The sequence below is a fragment of the Odocoileus virginianus genome, chromosome 3 (genome assembly GCF_023699985.2).
Source record: "Odocoileus virginianus isolate 20LAN1187 ecotype Illinois chromosome 3, Ovbor_1.2, whole genome shotgun sequence".
Classification (NCBI taxonomy): domain Eukaryota; kingdom Metazoa; phylum Chordata; class Mammalia; order Artiodactyla; family Cervidae; genus Odocoileus; species Odocoileus virginianus.
Window position 1 is genome coordinate 92736078 of NC_069676.1, and position 15389 is coordinate 92751466.

A 15389-nucleotide genomic window follows, 5' to 3' on the forward strand; every position below is an offset into this window, starting at 1 on the left:
CAGTGAAGAAAAACAAATCAATTATAAAAGAACAGTGATTGATGATCAATTTATTTTTAAAAACAGTATTAGGAGACAGAGACAAAGGAAGCATTTCTTCAATGTGTTGAGATAATATAGCTGTCAACTTAGAATGCATATTTCCTGCTGTGAAGGAGAAATAAAAATACCTTCAGGAAAACAAAAACTTGGAGTTTACTACCAACAAATGCAGACTACATGTATCTCAAGTTTGTCTCTGCAACTTCAGCTTCATCTATCCAACTGCCAAGCAGACATGTGTCTGATTATCCAATGTGTCATGTGCCCACACACATTATCTTTCAACCAAATCAACTCATGTGTATACATGGTAGAAGGTGTCAGTGGATGGCCGTGACTTTCACTTGTTTGTCTAAGCCAGGACTTGCAGGGCATCCTTGACCCTATCTCCGTTTTTTATTTCTAATCAGTGTTAAAGTATGCCTTTTCCCTCATTTCCAGAGCCCCCAAACTCACACATTTCTCTTGATCTTTGCATGGATTCCTTAGGTTACTCTCACCTCTCACCTGGATCAGTGCAGCACAGTCTTAACAGGGATCCCTGCCTCCTGTAACCTTCCTGCCCCTCTTTGGCTGTCTGCTTCATTCTCCAAACAAGAACTCATTTTCCAAATTACAAGTGATCTAAGCTACAACCGTCTTCGTGTTCTGGAAACCACTGCTTCCACCTTTGGCCCATTGCTGCTCAGCGAACAGAATGACTTTGGTCATTTTGAACACAGAGTATGGCGTAGCTGCACTTAAAACTGTCCAGTCTGAGGCTTTTCATTTGTATTAAGGGACATACTCTTTCTTCCTGATGATATTTTCTGTTATCTTGACTCTGTCTCCAACTGCGGCCTTTTCTTATACCCTCCGCTTCCTCATTTGCTCTGCTTCACGTCTGCTGGAATTAGTTCTCTTCATGTAAGTCATGCTCTTTCCAGCCCCCATTCTTTTTCCTCTGCCATTTCAGATTTGCTGAGTTGCTCTTCTCCTAGTTCCTTGAACGTCTGGCTGGTTCTTTAACATTCACACTCCAGTTTAGCTCAGTAGTGCTGTCTCAGAGAGGTCTTCCCTAGCTCTCCTGTGTAAACCGGTCATCTCTAGCTTTGTTACAGCTCACTGTTGTGTTCCTTTGCTTCGTAGTGTTTTTCACAGTCTGAGGCGTTTGGCATACGTCCTTTTAAGATATATTTATTTTTAACATGTTTGTTGGTTGTCTTCCTCAATAGAATGTAAACTCCCTGAGGGCAATGCCTATATCAGTCCTGTTAATTCTGTATCCCCTGGTGTTAGAACTGAGTCTGACGCATCATGATGATGATGGTAATAGTGGGGGATAACTTGTGTTTACTGCTCACAAAACGCTAAGCACTAAACATGTGCTTAGAGTTTAGCTAAGTGCTAAACATGTTATATGCCTCATCTCATTTAAGGCACACAATAATTTATAGAATTAGTACAGCCACTATGGAAAACAGTCTGGAGATTTCTTAAAAAGCTGGAAATAGAACTGCCATATGACCCAGCAATCCCACTTCTGGGCATACACACCGAGGAAACCAGATCTGAAAGAGACACGTGCACCCCAATGTTCATCGCAGCACTGTTTATCATAGCCAGGACATGGAAGCAACCTAGATGCCCATCAGCAGACGAATGGATGAGAAAGCTGTGGTACATATACACCATGGAATATTACTCAGCCATTAAAAAGAATTCATTTGAATCAGTTCTAATGAGATGGATGAAACTGGAGCCCATTATACAGAGCGAAGTAAGCCAGAAAGATAAAGACCATTACAGTATACTAACACATATATATGGAATTTAGAAAGATGGTAACGATAACCCTATATGCAAAACAGAAAAAGAGACTCAGATGTATAGAACAGACTTGTGGACTCTGGGAGAAGGCAAGGGTGGGATGTTTCAAGAGAACAGCATCAAAACATGTATATTATCTAGGGTGAAACAGATCACCAGCCCAGGTTGGGTGCATGAGACAAGTGCTCAGGCCTGGTGCACTGGGAAGACCCAGAGGGATCGGTTGGAGAGGGAGGTGGGAGGGGGGACTGGGATGGGGAATACATGTATTCCCCATGGCTAGTTCATTTCAATGTATGACAAAAACCACTGCAATGATGTAAAGTAATTAGCCTCCAACTAATAAAAATAAATGGAAAAAAAAAGAATTAAATACAAATATTAACTCTTTGGCTTTAAGAATAAAATCTATTATATAAGCTATATCCACTTTAGATCCCATGTGTTACCTAAGGATTACTAGAAGAAAAAAGCTAGAAAAACTAGGAAAAAATAGCTTTGGAAAAACACTAACCCTGCCTCAGATTAGGAGAAAGTAAAAGAAAGGGAGTACAATCCACATGTTGGGAGCCACAATTTTGTTGTTTTCCTTGCCTGGGTGAACTCCTGGGGTCCTGGCTGATTTTTGTTGTTGTTGTTGTTGTTGACTGGTATGGTAATCAGTCTCAATGATGCGCCTTGGTTTTTAAGAACAAAACTTAAAATCAGTTTTCAAAAATCTGTTCCATCTATCTTTGCCTTTTATTTGATGAGAGGCAGGCATCTTTATTCTCTTTGTCAAATGAGCTATGCTGGGTCATGGTGTGACAAACTAGTTTTACAATTTCACAAAATCATCTGCCAGAGATCTTTCTCCCATTTCTGGATGCAAGTAATTGGTGATCTTCTGTGCCAAGATTCTGCAATTAAGCATAAATGCAAAGCCTCTTATTAAAGGCTCGGCCTTCTTAAATATCTTCACACAGTATATATACCAAGTTTTCCCCATGCATCTCAACACATGGTGTATGCAAGTGATGGACCTTTATGTTGTGGGCTCAGGATAAACAGTCAGGTGGCTTCAAAAATAATTTTCTGCCCCAGTTGTCTTCTACCAGAGCCATCGGACATTTGAGAAAAACAGGGCACAAGATGACTGATTAACTTTTTTATTACCACGCAACTAGTAAGTCACAAGCTTAGAATTTGATTCCAAATACTCTGAGAGCCCGTGCTTGTAAAGATGAATCTATATTTTAATTCTGTGATATTTAATGAAGATAAGGTATATTCTGTATAATTGAATAATTTTCCATGTATTATGTTTTTTTTAAATCAAATTCAGTATCTGTCTCAATAACACTTTCATTTTATTTGTTTTCAGCACTTGATAGTTGTGAACATTTATTGAAATGCTAAGAATTTTTAGGTTTGATAACGAAATGGCAAACCTCACATATATGTAAACAAAAATAAAGAACGATTTTGGCAGGTTGCACACAGGGACACACACACTTTTTCATTCAAAAAATAGCTCCGTCTTAGCTCCATATTTTACACCGAGAATTGAGTCCGGTCAGCTAATAGCTTGGGCATTGGAACTGATAAATCAGAATTACAATTACTGCAGACAGATAAAACCAGGCAGAGAGAAGAACGTACAGTTGCCATGTCCCGAGAAATCAGTGGCAATTTTCCTTGGAAAAGTCGAGCTCCATCAGTTTGCGGGAAAAGATTAGAGAAGTTTCTTTAATTAGAAAGTTCACATGCACAAAGCCAGGAAAGTCGTTCACTCTCAGCCTGATGACATTTGGGAGGGTGAAGAAGCAGGTTGCTAATTCAGCTCCTCTCCAATGTTGCTCCGGCATCAAGGCTGTCACCTGTTTGATGGGTAGCTCTCACAGCTCTTCCGTCTGTGCGCCAGTCCTGTCTGTCGGGAGGATACATGCATAAATCCTAATAGAGAGGGTGGATGGTAGATTGGTTCTTAAAGCAGTCAGGAGCTAACAAATTACCATCCCTGGATGAAAAATGAGGTCATGAAGATTTAAATGTGGCAAGAAAGAAGGTGCTGTCTGCGCAGGAAAGATACTTAGTGTGAACCCATCTGTGGTAATAGATTAATTGTCTTCATTAGCAAAGATGTATATCTTATACCAGCCATCAATAAATGTTTCAGGTCTACTCATGAGTGATGGCTCTGTTGATACCAAAGATAAAGCTATTCCCCAACAAAAGTAAAAGTAAATATATTCCTAAACATTTCCATAATCTGATTCATAGTTCCATAATAAAGAATAATTACGTATCAAGTTTTAAAAATGAGGATGAGAAAAGAAGCTCTCTAATAAACTAAATTACATCTAATGAATCATTTTTATCAACCTCTATAGTACCCATAGATGTATTTCTGACTGGAGGAAACTGTCTTTACTGGGCTTGCCTGTGCTTCGTCTTTAAGATAATCTATTTTTTAAAATTATTTAATTCAGTTATGTCCTATCTTAGCTCATAGATTTTTTTTCCCTCCCCAATTCAGAGAAATAATTCCTGCACTTCATTCTTCCATTGCTGTATCATTATTATGCATGATGGACAGTGGCGAAAAACACCTTAGAAAATATTCAAAGTTTTCATTTTCTAAGGCAATCCCAGGGTATATGATAGCAGACGAAGAAATTAATTAGAGAACACCATCAACATAGTTATCTCTTCAGTAGATTTAGTGTTAACTATAAGAAAAAAAGAAAATAGAGATGTACGTTATTAATATAATCTTGTCATAGCATGTAGGAGGCTCTGTAATTCATTCATTTAGCCAGTCATGAAAAAGGGTTTATCTAGCACTTACTATAGCACAAGCAAGGTGCAGGTTCTGGAGAAAAATCTGTTGGCAGAAGAAATAAAACATTCCTTCTTTTTAATAGAATTCACATTCTGTTTGGAGAATAAAATAATTTTTTAAAGTAAGTTATAAAAGTATTGGAAAGGTATAAAGGCTAGAGAATGAAAACTGAACAGCGTTAAGAAAACTGCGAATGTGGTGGTAAGGGACAGCAGTTTAAGTGGGCTGGCCCTTGGAAGTCTCTCTAAAGAGTCAAGGGTTTTCAAACTGATATCTCATTTTGGTTTTGATTGCGTTTCCCTGATAATTAGGGATGCTGAGTGTCTTTTCATGTGTCTGTTGGCCCTCTGTATGTCTTTTTTGGGAAAATGTCTATTCAGGTGCTCTGTCAGTTTTTAATTGGGTTGCTTGTCTTTTTGATGTTGAGGTGTATGAGTTCTGTATAGTTTGGATACTAACCCTTTATAGATACAGAGAGCACACAGGTGGTTGACAGAGGGGAGAGGAGAGTGGGGATGAGTGAAAGAGGTGAGGGAGATGAAGAGGTACAAGCTCCCAGTTACAAAATTAATGAGTCACATGGATGAAATGTAGAGTGGGGGATGTAGTCAATGATCATGTAGTATCTTTGCAAAGTTATACTTGGTAACTGGATCAATCATGGTGACCATTTTGTTTCACTGTGTTGTGCACCAGGAATTAACATAGTGTTGTGTGCTGAAGATCAGATTTGTGGTTACTAGAGGCAGGGAGTAGGGTGAGCTACAAACCTCCAGTTACGGGATAAACAAGCAGTAGAGGTGTAATGTACAGCATAATTAATATAACAAGCGCTATTGTGTATTACACATATAATTGTTGAGAGTAAGTTCTAAGAGTTCTTGCCACAAGGAAAACATTTTTTTTTTCTTTTGCACTACTATAAGATAATGGATGTTCTCTAAATGTATGGTAATCATTTCATGATATATATGAATCAAATCATTGAGCTAGGTACTGTAAACTTACACAATAGTGTATAACAGGTCAATTATGTCTCAATAAATAAAATCAGAGGCAGAAATAAATTTTTTAAAAAGTTGAAAGGAAATAAGGGTAATTTGGAATGAATGTTTCTCAGTGAATTCACAGGACCTTTATGATGTTGGTTTTCTTTTAAATTAGCTTTTTAATTATTTTTTCAAATGCCACTGCTTTAATCATTTGACTTAAAATGTTTTTATAATTCCACCATTTTTTCCTTGTTTTGAAAATCATAAATATATGTCTCCATCAAAATTGCCAAAAAAAAAAAAAAACCCTTCTTCTGAAACATTACATGTCCCTATCCTGGTCTCAGTTTCAGAGGGCCTGTCTGTCTGTATTTTGTATTAAGACAATGAAGTTCCCTTTTACGTCTAGATGTTTTCTGGAAATGGAAACATTGAATCATCATTAATATAATACCTTAGATGATCAGATAGTAACACTTAACATTTAAAACATGCTATAGCACTTTAAAGCATTTTCACATAATTAACATAATTTGGTCCTTTGAAGCATTGTTAACACCTATCTTGCAGATCAAGAAAGTAAAGCTTATAGAAATTAGTGATGTGAACTTAATCATATTGGCTAGTAAACAGGAAAGCCCAACCCACATTTCAGATTGATTCTAAGTGCAGCTCTTCATTTTACAAGGTGTGGTGTGTGGGTACATGCTAAGTCGCTTCAGTCTGTCCAACTCTGTGACCCCATGGACTGTTGCCCACCCGGCTTCTCTGTCTATGGGATTCTCCAGGCCAGAATACTGGAGTGGGTTGTCATGACCTCCTCCAGCGGCTCTTCCCCACCCAGGGATCCAACTTGCATCTCCTATGTCCTCTGAATTGGCAGGTGGATTCTTCACCACTAGCGCCACATGGGAAGCACGAGGTGTGGTGGGGAGTTGATTCCGAAGGACCCTGTCCTCGCCCAGGCTTCAGTCAGGCTCTTCGGAGCTCTCTTTTCAACTCGGCCTTGTCCTTGGTCTGATAGGTCCAGTCCGGCAAGAATCCTGGTGAGCCACTTAAGAATCTCCCATTAGGGTAGACCCTAATGGGTATCACTTTGATACCTAATCAAACTCCTCAGAGTAATTTTCATCCATTGACGCCCCTAGTCTGCCTGCTGGCTATAAGTCCTCACTTGTCCTTGCTGTATTTAGAGCTGAATTTCATCTTTCTTCTTCCCTATTGCAACATCTTGAATAAAGCCTCTTAATCTGTTTAACTCCAGCTGGTGCAAACTTTCTTTGATTCAACCCAAGACAAAAGTCACTACATAGAGAGCACAGGCCATAGTAAAATGTTCCAGGCATTTATCTTAATGTTAATAGTTTTTGTTTTGCCTGATAATTTTTTTTAACTAGAATTTGTCTTAGAAATCAGACTATTTAAAAATTATTTTAATGTGTATTTTTAGCTTTTGCAAGGAAGTTTATCATGGTATCAAAACTAACTCATTTCCCCATTTCTGAGTAATGTTGATTCAGTAAAATATTGAATTGAATGAAATTGATGTAACACATAACATAACAGGAGATTAAGTAAATCAAAATTCTTTTACACAAGAATAAATCTGTGACTTGCTAGAAAAACTCTTTTAAGAGATAAGACTTTTTTGACATTCTCCTTCCATATAACTTAAATCAGTGTGGCCAGCTTTCTCACCTGAAGCATGGAGATAATATCATAGACCTCATCTTGATATGAGTAATTTTGTAATATTAATATTTCTAATAAGCTTATATTTGGTATTGGTACCATTCCTAGCACACTGCTCCTACAATCCTTGTAATTTCCTAGGTGGTAAGAATACTGAGAGCATCTTTTATTAAACTCTTTAGTTTTTTTTTGTCTTCAGTTCTGAAATAGCTCCATAGTGATAAGGTGAAAGGAATATCTTAATATTCATAACAAGTTTTTTTAACCACAACCAAGCCTATGTTAATGAGGCGCTTTTTTGGAAAGCTCTTAGTTAACCACCGGATGAGGGCTGGTTGCCAGGATAACCATCCTGTGATTAGAGGCTTGGGACTTTCAGCCCCACGCCCTTACCTCCAGGAAGGAGAACGTGGCTGGGGGTGAAATGCATCACTAGTGGGTGCTGATTTAATCAATCATCCCTGTTTAGCAAAGCCTCCAAAAAAATTCATAGGGGGTGCTTCTGGGTTGATGAGCACCAGGAGGTGCTGGGAGGGGGCACCCCTAGAGAGGACGGGGGAGATCCATGCCCCTCCCACATACCTTGCCCTGTATGTCCCTTCTATGTAGCTGTTCATGAGTTGTATCCTTTTATGATAAACCTGCAGTCTAGTAAGTAAACTGTATTTCTGTGTCCTTTAAACTGCTCTAGACAATGATCAAACCCATGGAGGGGTCTAGGGGTGTCTAATTCACAGTCACTCAGCCAGAAGTACAGGTGACAAATTGAATTTGTAGTTGCCAACTGAAGTGGAAGAGGGGGCATTCTTATGGGACTGAACCCTTAATTGGTGGGTCTGTGCAAACTCCAGGTATGCTGTGAAAGAATTAAATGGAATTGTAGGACACCCAGTGGTATTGGAGATCTGGTCAGTGAGACAAACATCATACATGTGGTGATCAGAAGTGAAGTGTTGAGAGCAGAGAGAACTCTCAGGAAAGCTTTCCTTTTTCCTGATTAAATGAGGTTGCATATTTAAACTGCCTAGTATAATTTTTGGCCCATGGTAGAAATTCAATAAAAAAAAATAGAGAGGCAACCTTTTATTCCCTTTTCCTATTAATAGGCAATTCTAGCATCTTGTCTTCAAAATATAACTGATTAAATTAGCCAGAATCAAGCCCACAATAATGACAATATGTTGCACTATAAAGGCCAGTATTTCAGAAGAGAGCAAAATAATTTCATAGCAAGGCTGTAATTCATCAAATTGGTTGAATGTACTATCAGTTAACAGTTTTATTAAATTTCTCCCAACTGTATATTTTATTTCTGTTAAGAATACACAATTTAGTGTGTAATTAGAGAACACATTTGGGGCTTTTCCTTATGAGAAAAAGGACTTTTTATAAAAATGTCCTCTAAACTTGAAATACTATGGAAACATTTTGATCTTGAATCTCACAGGAAATTAAACCAATGCAAACTTTTCCAGAAGTTTAAATACTGTATGTATTTTTTCCAAGAAAATGGCAACTTCTTTTATCTTTCTCTTTTTCAGTCCTTTGCTAAAGGACTTAAAATAAAAATAAAAAACTGCTTCAAGTGAAAGGTTCTTTAGAAACAAAATTAACTCAGGCGATGAGAGTAGTTTTCATCAGTTATTGATCTTATGCGCTTCCCAGGTGGCGCTACTGATAAAGAACCCGCCTGCCAATGCTGGAAACATAGGAGGCGTGGGGTAAATCCCTGGGTCAGGAAGATCCCTTGGAGGCGGGCAAGGCAACCCATTCTAGTATTCTTGCCTGGAGAATCCCATCAACAGAGGAGCCTGGCATGCTACAGTCCATGGGGGTCGCAAAAAGTTGGACATGACTGAAGCAACTTCGCAGGCATGCATGCACCAATATATTTCCTACATAATATTCTAGTGAGGTGAAGAAGTTAATATATCTTCTAAAAGGCTTTCATAAACCCCTAGGGAATAAAAACACCACTCATTGATAGGGTTTAGTTCATTCTTCTATATTAAAAATGAAGTCATGCTGATGACATTGCTGAACATTTGCACGCTACTATTTATGAGTTCAGAGTAGGTGGTTTATAGACTTTTGGCCATGAAATTATGAATTTTACTAAGCTATGACCATGTGGAATCATGGAGCCAGCTTGTTAGAGAACTGTATAGAAGTTAAAGGACCAAAGTCTGAAATTCACTCATAAGGATTTTAGAAAATAAGCTGAGATAAAACATTTCCCTGTAACATAGGCAGTAATTATTAAAATCCATAAGGAAATGAATGAGCTGAACTATGCAGCTCTCTGGGAATGTAGCATTCCCTGCAGAAGGAAAAGCAAATGTGAAGTCCTTGAAGTGTGAGCTTGTTTGCATTGTTTGTGATTAAGAAGCAGTGAGGACAAGTGTAGATCACTCAGATTGGTTAAGGAGGGATGTACTAGAAATTGAGAGGGACCCCTGGGTTTGTTCTATTTTTTTTTTTTTCTGACATACACACACTGCTATATTTATTTATTTGGTCACACTGGGTCTTCGTTACTGCACGTGGGCTTTCTCTAGTTGCAGAAAGTGGGAGCTACTCTCTATTTGCAGGGCATGGGCTTCTCATTCTGGCGGCTGCATTTTTTTTTTTTTTTGCGGAGCACAGACTCTGAGCATGCAGTCTTCAGATAGTTAAGGTTTGAGGTACAGGGGATCATCACAGCAGTGATAAAAAAAGAAATAAATAAATAAACATGAAACAAAGCCAAAACAAATGGCCTCTGGACCAGATTGGCATGCAGCTCTGCATTACTATTTGGATGGCCTTGAACCCGCACTCTGTGATGGTTGTGAAGTACCCAGGAACTTCCCACTTGCCTGGACCCTCTCTCCTACTTCTGAAGAGTGAAAATCTCCCCGGGATGCAGTGGACAGAGTCCTGCTTTCTATCATCCTCAGCTGAAAAGCTATCACTTGGGAAGCTTTTCCCCCAAAAGGCAGATATGATTTTGACTGGGATCTAACACTGTAGGGTTCAGTTACGTTTTCAGTTGAATTATCTTGGGTTAGCATTTGAGGAATGAATACCATTTAATTCACTAAAGCAGGAAAATCAGGAGGCACAATTTTACATTACTGTGTCTGCTAAAGTTCAGCTATTGCATATAATAAACGTTAAAAATAACTAACTTAGAAAGAAGGTATTTAATTACTTTGTTAAATATCAGATATTATTGAGAATAAAAAATGTGCTTTCTGATACCAACTGAAGTTATATATATATTCCAGATGCCAGCTTATACCTTTTGCTTGTGTTCAACCCACACATAGGTTTTGATAAAATAAGAGTGTACAACATAAGGAAGGACTCAGTTCCTTCAAAGTGAATAAAATAATAATTAGGTGGCTTGATCAAGGAATTCCAAGAGATGGACTCAAGTTTGATTTTAGAATACACAGATTGCATACAACTTTATCATATTGTGAAAGAAAGTGAAAGTGGAGTCTCTCAGTCGTGTCCAACTCTTTGCAAACTCATGGACTGTAGCCCACCAGGCTCCTCTGTCCATGGGATTTTCCAGGCGAGAATACTGGAGTGGGGTGCCATTTCCTTCTCAGGGGATCTTCCCAACCCAGGGAATGAACCCAGGTCTCCTGCATTGCAGACAGATGCTTTACTATCTGAGCCACCAGGGAAGTCCTTCATATTGTACAGATACATATTGTACAGTGGCATTTACTTGATAAATATACTTCTTTATAATCAATAATAATAAGTTAAACATTTAAAAATTAAATATTAATAAAAAATCCCTCTCCCAGTTGTTTAAAAATGTTTTCAATAGAGGTTTGTTAGTGTGGAAACCATTGTGTCTCTTGAGAAATACATAAAATATTCCTCTCCCCTTCACCACTGTCTCTAGTAACCTATTATTGGGTGTATTTAGAAGTGAATAACCTTAGAGTGAATGCCAGAGGTAGACAGATGCATTGCCTCTTTCCTTCTTTATGATTCCATTAATTAAAAAAAGAAAGCTAATTATCTGGGAGGGAATGTGTTTATTTTTCATGCCTCAGCCCTTCTCGTTGACTGATCATATGAACCCAGTTATTGTAATACATACTTCATATACTATGTAAGGAGACACAGAGCTTGAATTAACATGTTCAGTCCCTTATTTACTGTGGGAGAGAATAGCTTGTGTTCCAATGGCTGAGTTTTTATTTTGAAGAGCTTAAGTGTCTATTACTGTTTGTTGATTAATTTGCAGGATTGACTTATCTTTTGCACGGATCTTCTCAAACATTAAGAGCTTCATTGACTTATTGCCTGGTAAATGGATCAGCCTTCTCAATCACAGTCTGAACCTAGAATGATGGGGTGTTCGTCTCAGCCAACTGCCATTCTACACATGATATAACTACAGGATGTAAGTGAATTATATAATTTTATTTTTCTAATTAAACTATGGTTGGTTTATGATGTGTTCATTTCTGGTGTAGAGCAAGCTGATTCAGTTTTGCATACACATATTTATGCTTTTTCATATTCTTTTCCATCATGCTTTGTGACAGGATATTGAATAGTTCCCTGTGCTATACAGTAGGACCTTGCTGTTTATTTTATAAATAGTAGTTTGTATCTGATAATCCCAAACTCCTAATTTATCCCTTCTCTATCCCCCTTTTCCCTCTGGAAACCATTAGCTTGTTTTCTATGTCTGTGTGTCTATTTCTGTTTTGTAAGTAAATTCACTTGTGTCATATTTTGGATTCTACATAGAAGTGAGACCATATGGCATTTATCCTTCTCTCTCTGACTCACTTTACTCAGCCTGACAGTCTCTAAGCCCATCCATGTTGTGGCAAATGGCATTATTTTGTTCTTTTAAAATAGCTGAGTGATATTCCATTATGAACCACATCTTCTCGTCCATTCATCTGTTGATGAACATTTAGTCTGTTTCCATGTCTTGGCTTTTGCAAACAGTGATGCTCTGAATGTTGGGGAGTATGTATCTTTTTGAATTATTATCTTCTCCAGATATATGCCCAGAATTGGGATTGCTGGTTTATATGACAACACTCTTTAGTTTTTTACGGAACCTCCATACTGTTTTCCATAGTGGTTACACCAATTTCCATTCCCACCAACTGTGTAGGAGAATTGCCTTTTCTTCATACCTTCTCTAGCATTTCCTATTCATAGACATTTTAATGATGGTGATTCTGACAAGTGTGACGGATACCCCATTGTAATTTTGATTTATATTTCTCTAATAATTAGTGATGCTGAGCATCTTTTCATGGGTTTACTGGCCATTAGCAAGTTATAGTTACTTCAGATATAATTCTGAGGTTTCACAAATGAATCTTCTGGACAAAGTCATGTTTCCTACATCTAAATGCATTAGTGTTGATATTTTTTGATCATGACATCTGCTTTAGTAGTGTGGTATGGCAATCATTCAATGGCTTTTCTAAAGTATTCTGATTTCAAAATGAGCAGTTAAGACAGATGTAAAGGTCTGTGTCCACTAACTGCATATATCCATTCATTTACCTACTTACTTTTTCATCTATTTAACTAATGTTTATTTACTGTTAGCTTGTGTTTAAGGTTAGGAGTCAGGAAATGGAAATGCAACCATAAAAAAAGACTTGGCTCCAGACATCCAGGAGCTTATTATTTAGCTGGAAAGAAATATCCATGCAAAAGTGCAGGTCACAGGGCAATAAAAGCAGCTCATAAAAGGCTGAATTTTATTTAATTCACAGAAAAACATTAATGTTCAAGATTTATTACTTCAGTAAAAACTCAACCTAATGTGACTCTATTATAGTTAATGTTATTTTATTATAAAAATATTATCTTATAAGTTCCTTTTACTGCAAGTCTGGTAGTCATCCTAAAAGAAACCATATTTGAAAAATTTTAAGGAGAGCAAATATGTGAATAATCTTTATGCTATTAAAGCTCTGTGCTCTTTTGACTGCAAGGATAAGAAAATTCTTTCACTTGATTTTTCTCAGGCCTTTGCAGAATTATTTGTATTTGACAAATTATAAAGAGAGAGGTTAGAAGAAGAGAATGTCATTTCTTGATTTTCACATCACCTGATATTGTTGTGGTTTTGCCTCTGCAAAAAACTAAGAGAACAGAGCTATAGTAAACATATATCCATGCTAATGAGGGGGAAGTGCAGGATTACAGTTTTACTAATCTTCTATCCCATATTTGTATGCAGGAAGAAGGTGTTTGTACTGTTTTATCGATAGTATTTCATTTTCTGTTTTGTATATAAAAACAAATCTTATAATGTTAAATTCATTAAGTCATTCAAATCAGAAATATGTACAGTGTGAATAAATTGAGAACCAAATACAGCTATATAAAGAAACATGGCTTTACTAACTTCAGTTCCATAGAGAAAATGTTTCCAATGGTTTTAATCTGTAAAATCTCCCCTTCAAGAGAGGTGTTATGTGGAAACTCTCTGTAAAACTGAAAAATCAGGAGACTCCTAACCTTATGTCCCATTTAAACAAATCCTCTCAACCTCTAAAATGAGGTCTTGGCAAAAGTGCTAAGCTCCACAATTTATAAGAATGAAAGCAGACGAGGAGCCAAGATGGCGGAGGAATAGGACGGGGAGACCACCTTCTCCCCTACAAATTCATCGAAAGAACATTTGAACGCTGAGCAAATTTCACAAAACAACTTCTGGTCGCTAGCAGAAGACATCAGGCGCCCAGAAAAGCAGCCCATTGTCTTCGAAGGGAGGTAGGACAAAATATAAAAGATAAAAAGGGAGACAAAAGAGCTACGGATGGAGACCCATCCCGGGAAGGGAGTCTTAATAGAGGAAGTTTCCAATCACCAGGAAACCCTCGCACTGGCGGGACTGGGGGAAGTTTTCGGCAATCTAACTGGGAGGAAAAATTAAATAAGGCCCACAGATTACGTGCCTAAAAGCAACTCCCAGCAGAAAAGTACCCCAGACACCCGCACCCGCCACCAACAAGTGGGGGCGGGACGGAGAGGAGCGGGCGGCATTGCTTAGGGTAAGGACCGGGCCTGAAGGCCCTGAGAGCAATTGGAGGGAGCTTTTTTAAACTGTGGGATAGCAAGGGAGAAAATTAACCAGCCCGAACACATTGCCGGTGGTTCGCAAAACAAAGGGACTGAGAAACTCCAGAGAAGAGCCGGCCCATCCCCACTGGAGGAAGGAGGCACGGGGGACGGGAAAGGGGCAAACTCAGACCCAGAGAAGCCACCCCCTCCCACACTGCAAACAGGCCTCCGGTGTCTATCTAAAGACTTCCTGAGATTCTGGATGGTTGATATCTGCAGCCGCCGGGCTCCTGAGAACAAACACAAGCTGCAGGCACCCGACCTGCACGCACTGGGGCCGCGGAGGGAAAAGGCGCACCGCACCTGCGGAGAGTGCGCCCAAGCCCCTGGCTGCCTGAACCGCTCAGGCCGGGGAAGGCACAAAAGGCGCAGGTGCAACCAAATCCGCGCTTTTTTGGAGTACCCGAAAACTGGAACCGCACTCAATGCAGGGCCCGTGCCATATAGAGCAGCCAGGAGCCCTAGCAGTGTAGACGGGGAAAGCACAGACACCCATGAGCGGGGCAAATCCAGTGTGGCCGGAACACAGTGAGTGCTATCCACACAGAGCGGTATCTGTCTGCAGCGCCACTCCGTCCCCGTAGCAGGACTGAACTGAACTAGCGAACCTAAATAAGAGATCACCTCCGCCCGCCTGTGTCAGGGCGGAAATTAGACACCAAAGAGACGGCAAACAGAAGCCAAATAAACAAAGGGAACCGCTTCAGAAAGGACCAGTGCAACAGATTAAAATCCCTAAAGGTAACACCGACTACACCGGAAGGGGCCTATAAATATAGGGAAGTGTAAGGTGGAAAGAGGAGCTATCTGAAATTGAACTGAACCTACACTGACCACAACAGCTCCAGAGAAATTCCTAGATATATATGCATATTTATATATTTTTTTAATTTAAAAAAATTTTTTTTTCCTTT

The 15389-nt window shown here is 38.8% G+C and overlaps 1 long non-coding RNA gene across 2 annotated transcripts in view; it reads left to right on the forward strand.

Moving 5' to 3' along the window:
* The window catches only part of LOC110136081 (uncharacterized), a 128298-nt gene that overhangs the window by 48797 nt on the left and 64112 nt on the right, over window positions 1–15389 (forward strand). For both annotated transcript variants that reach the window (XR_002313522.2, XR_011487024.1), the window contains exon 2: window positions 11612–11770. This is a non-coding gene — a long non-coding RNA (uncharacterized lncRNA). The remainder of the gene's footprint in view (window positions 1–11611; window positions 11771–15389) is intronic.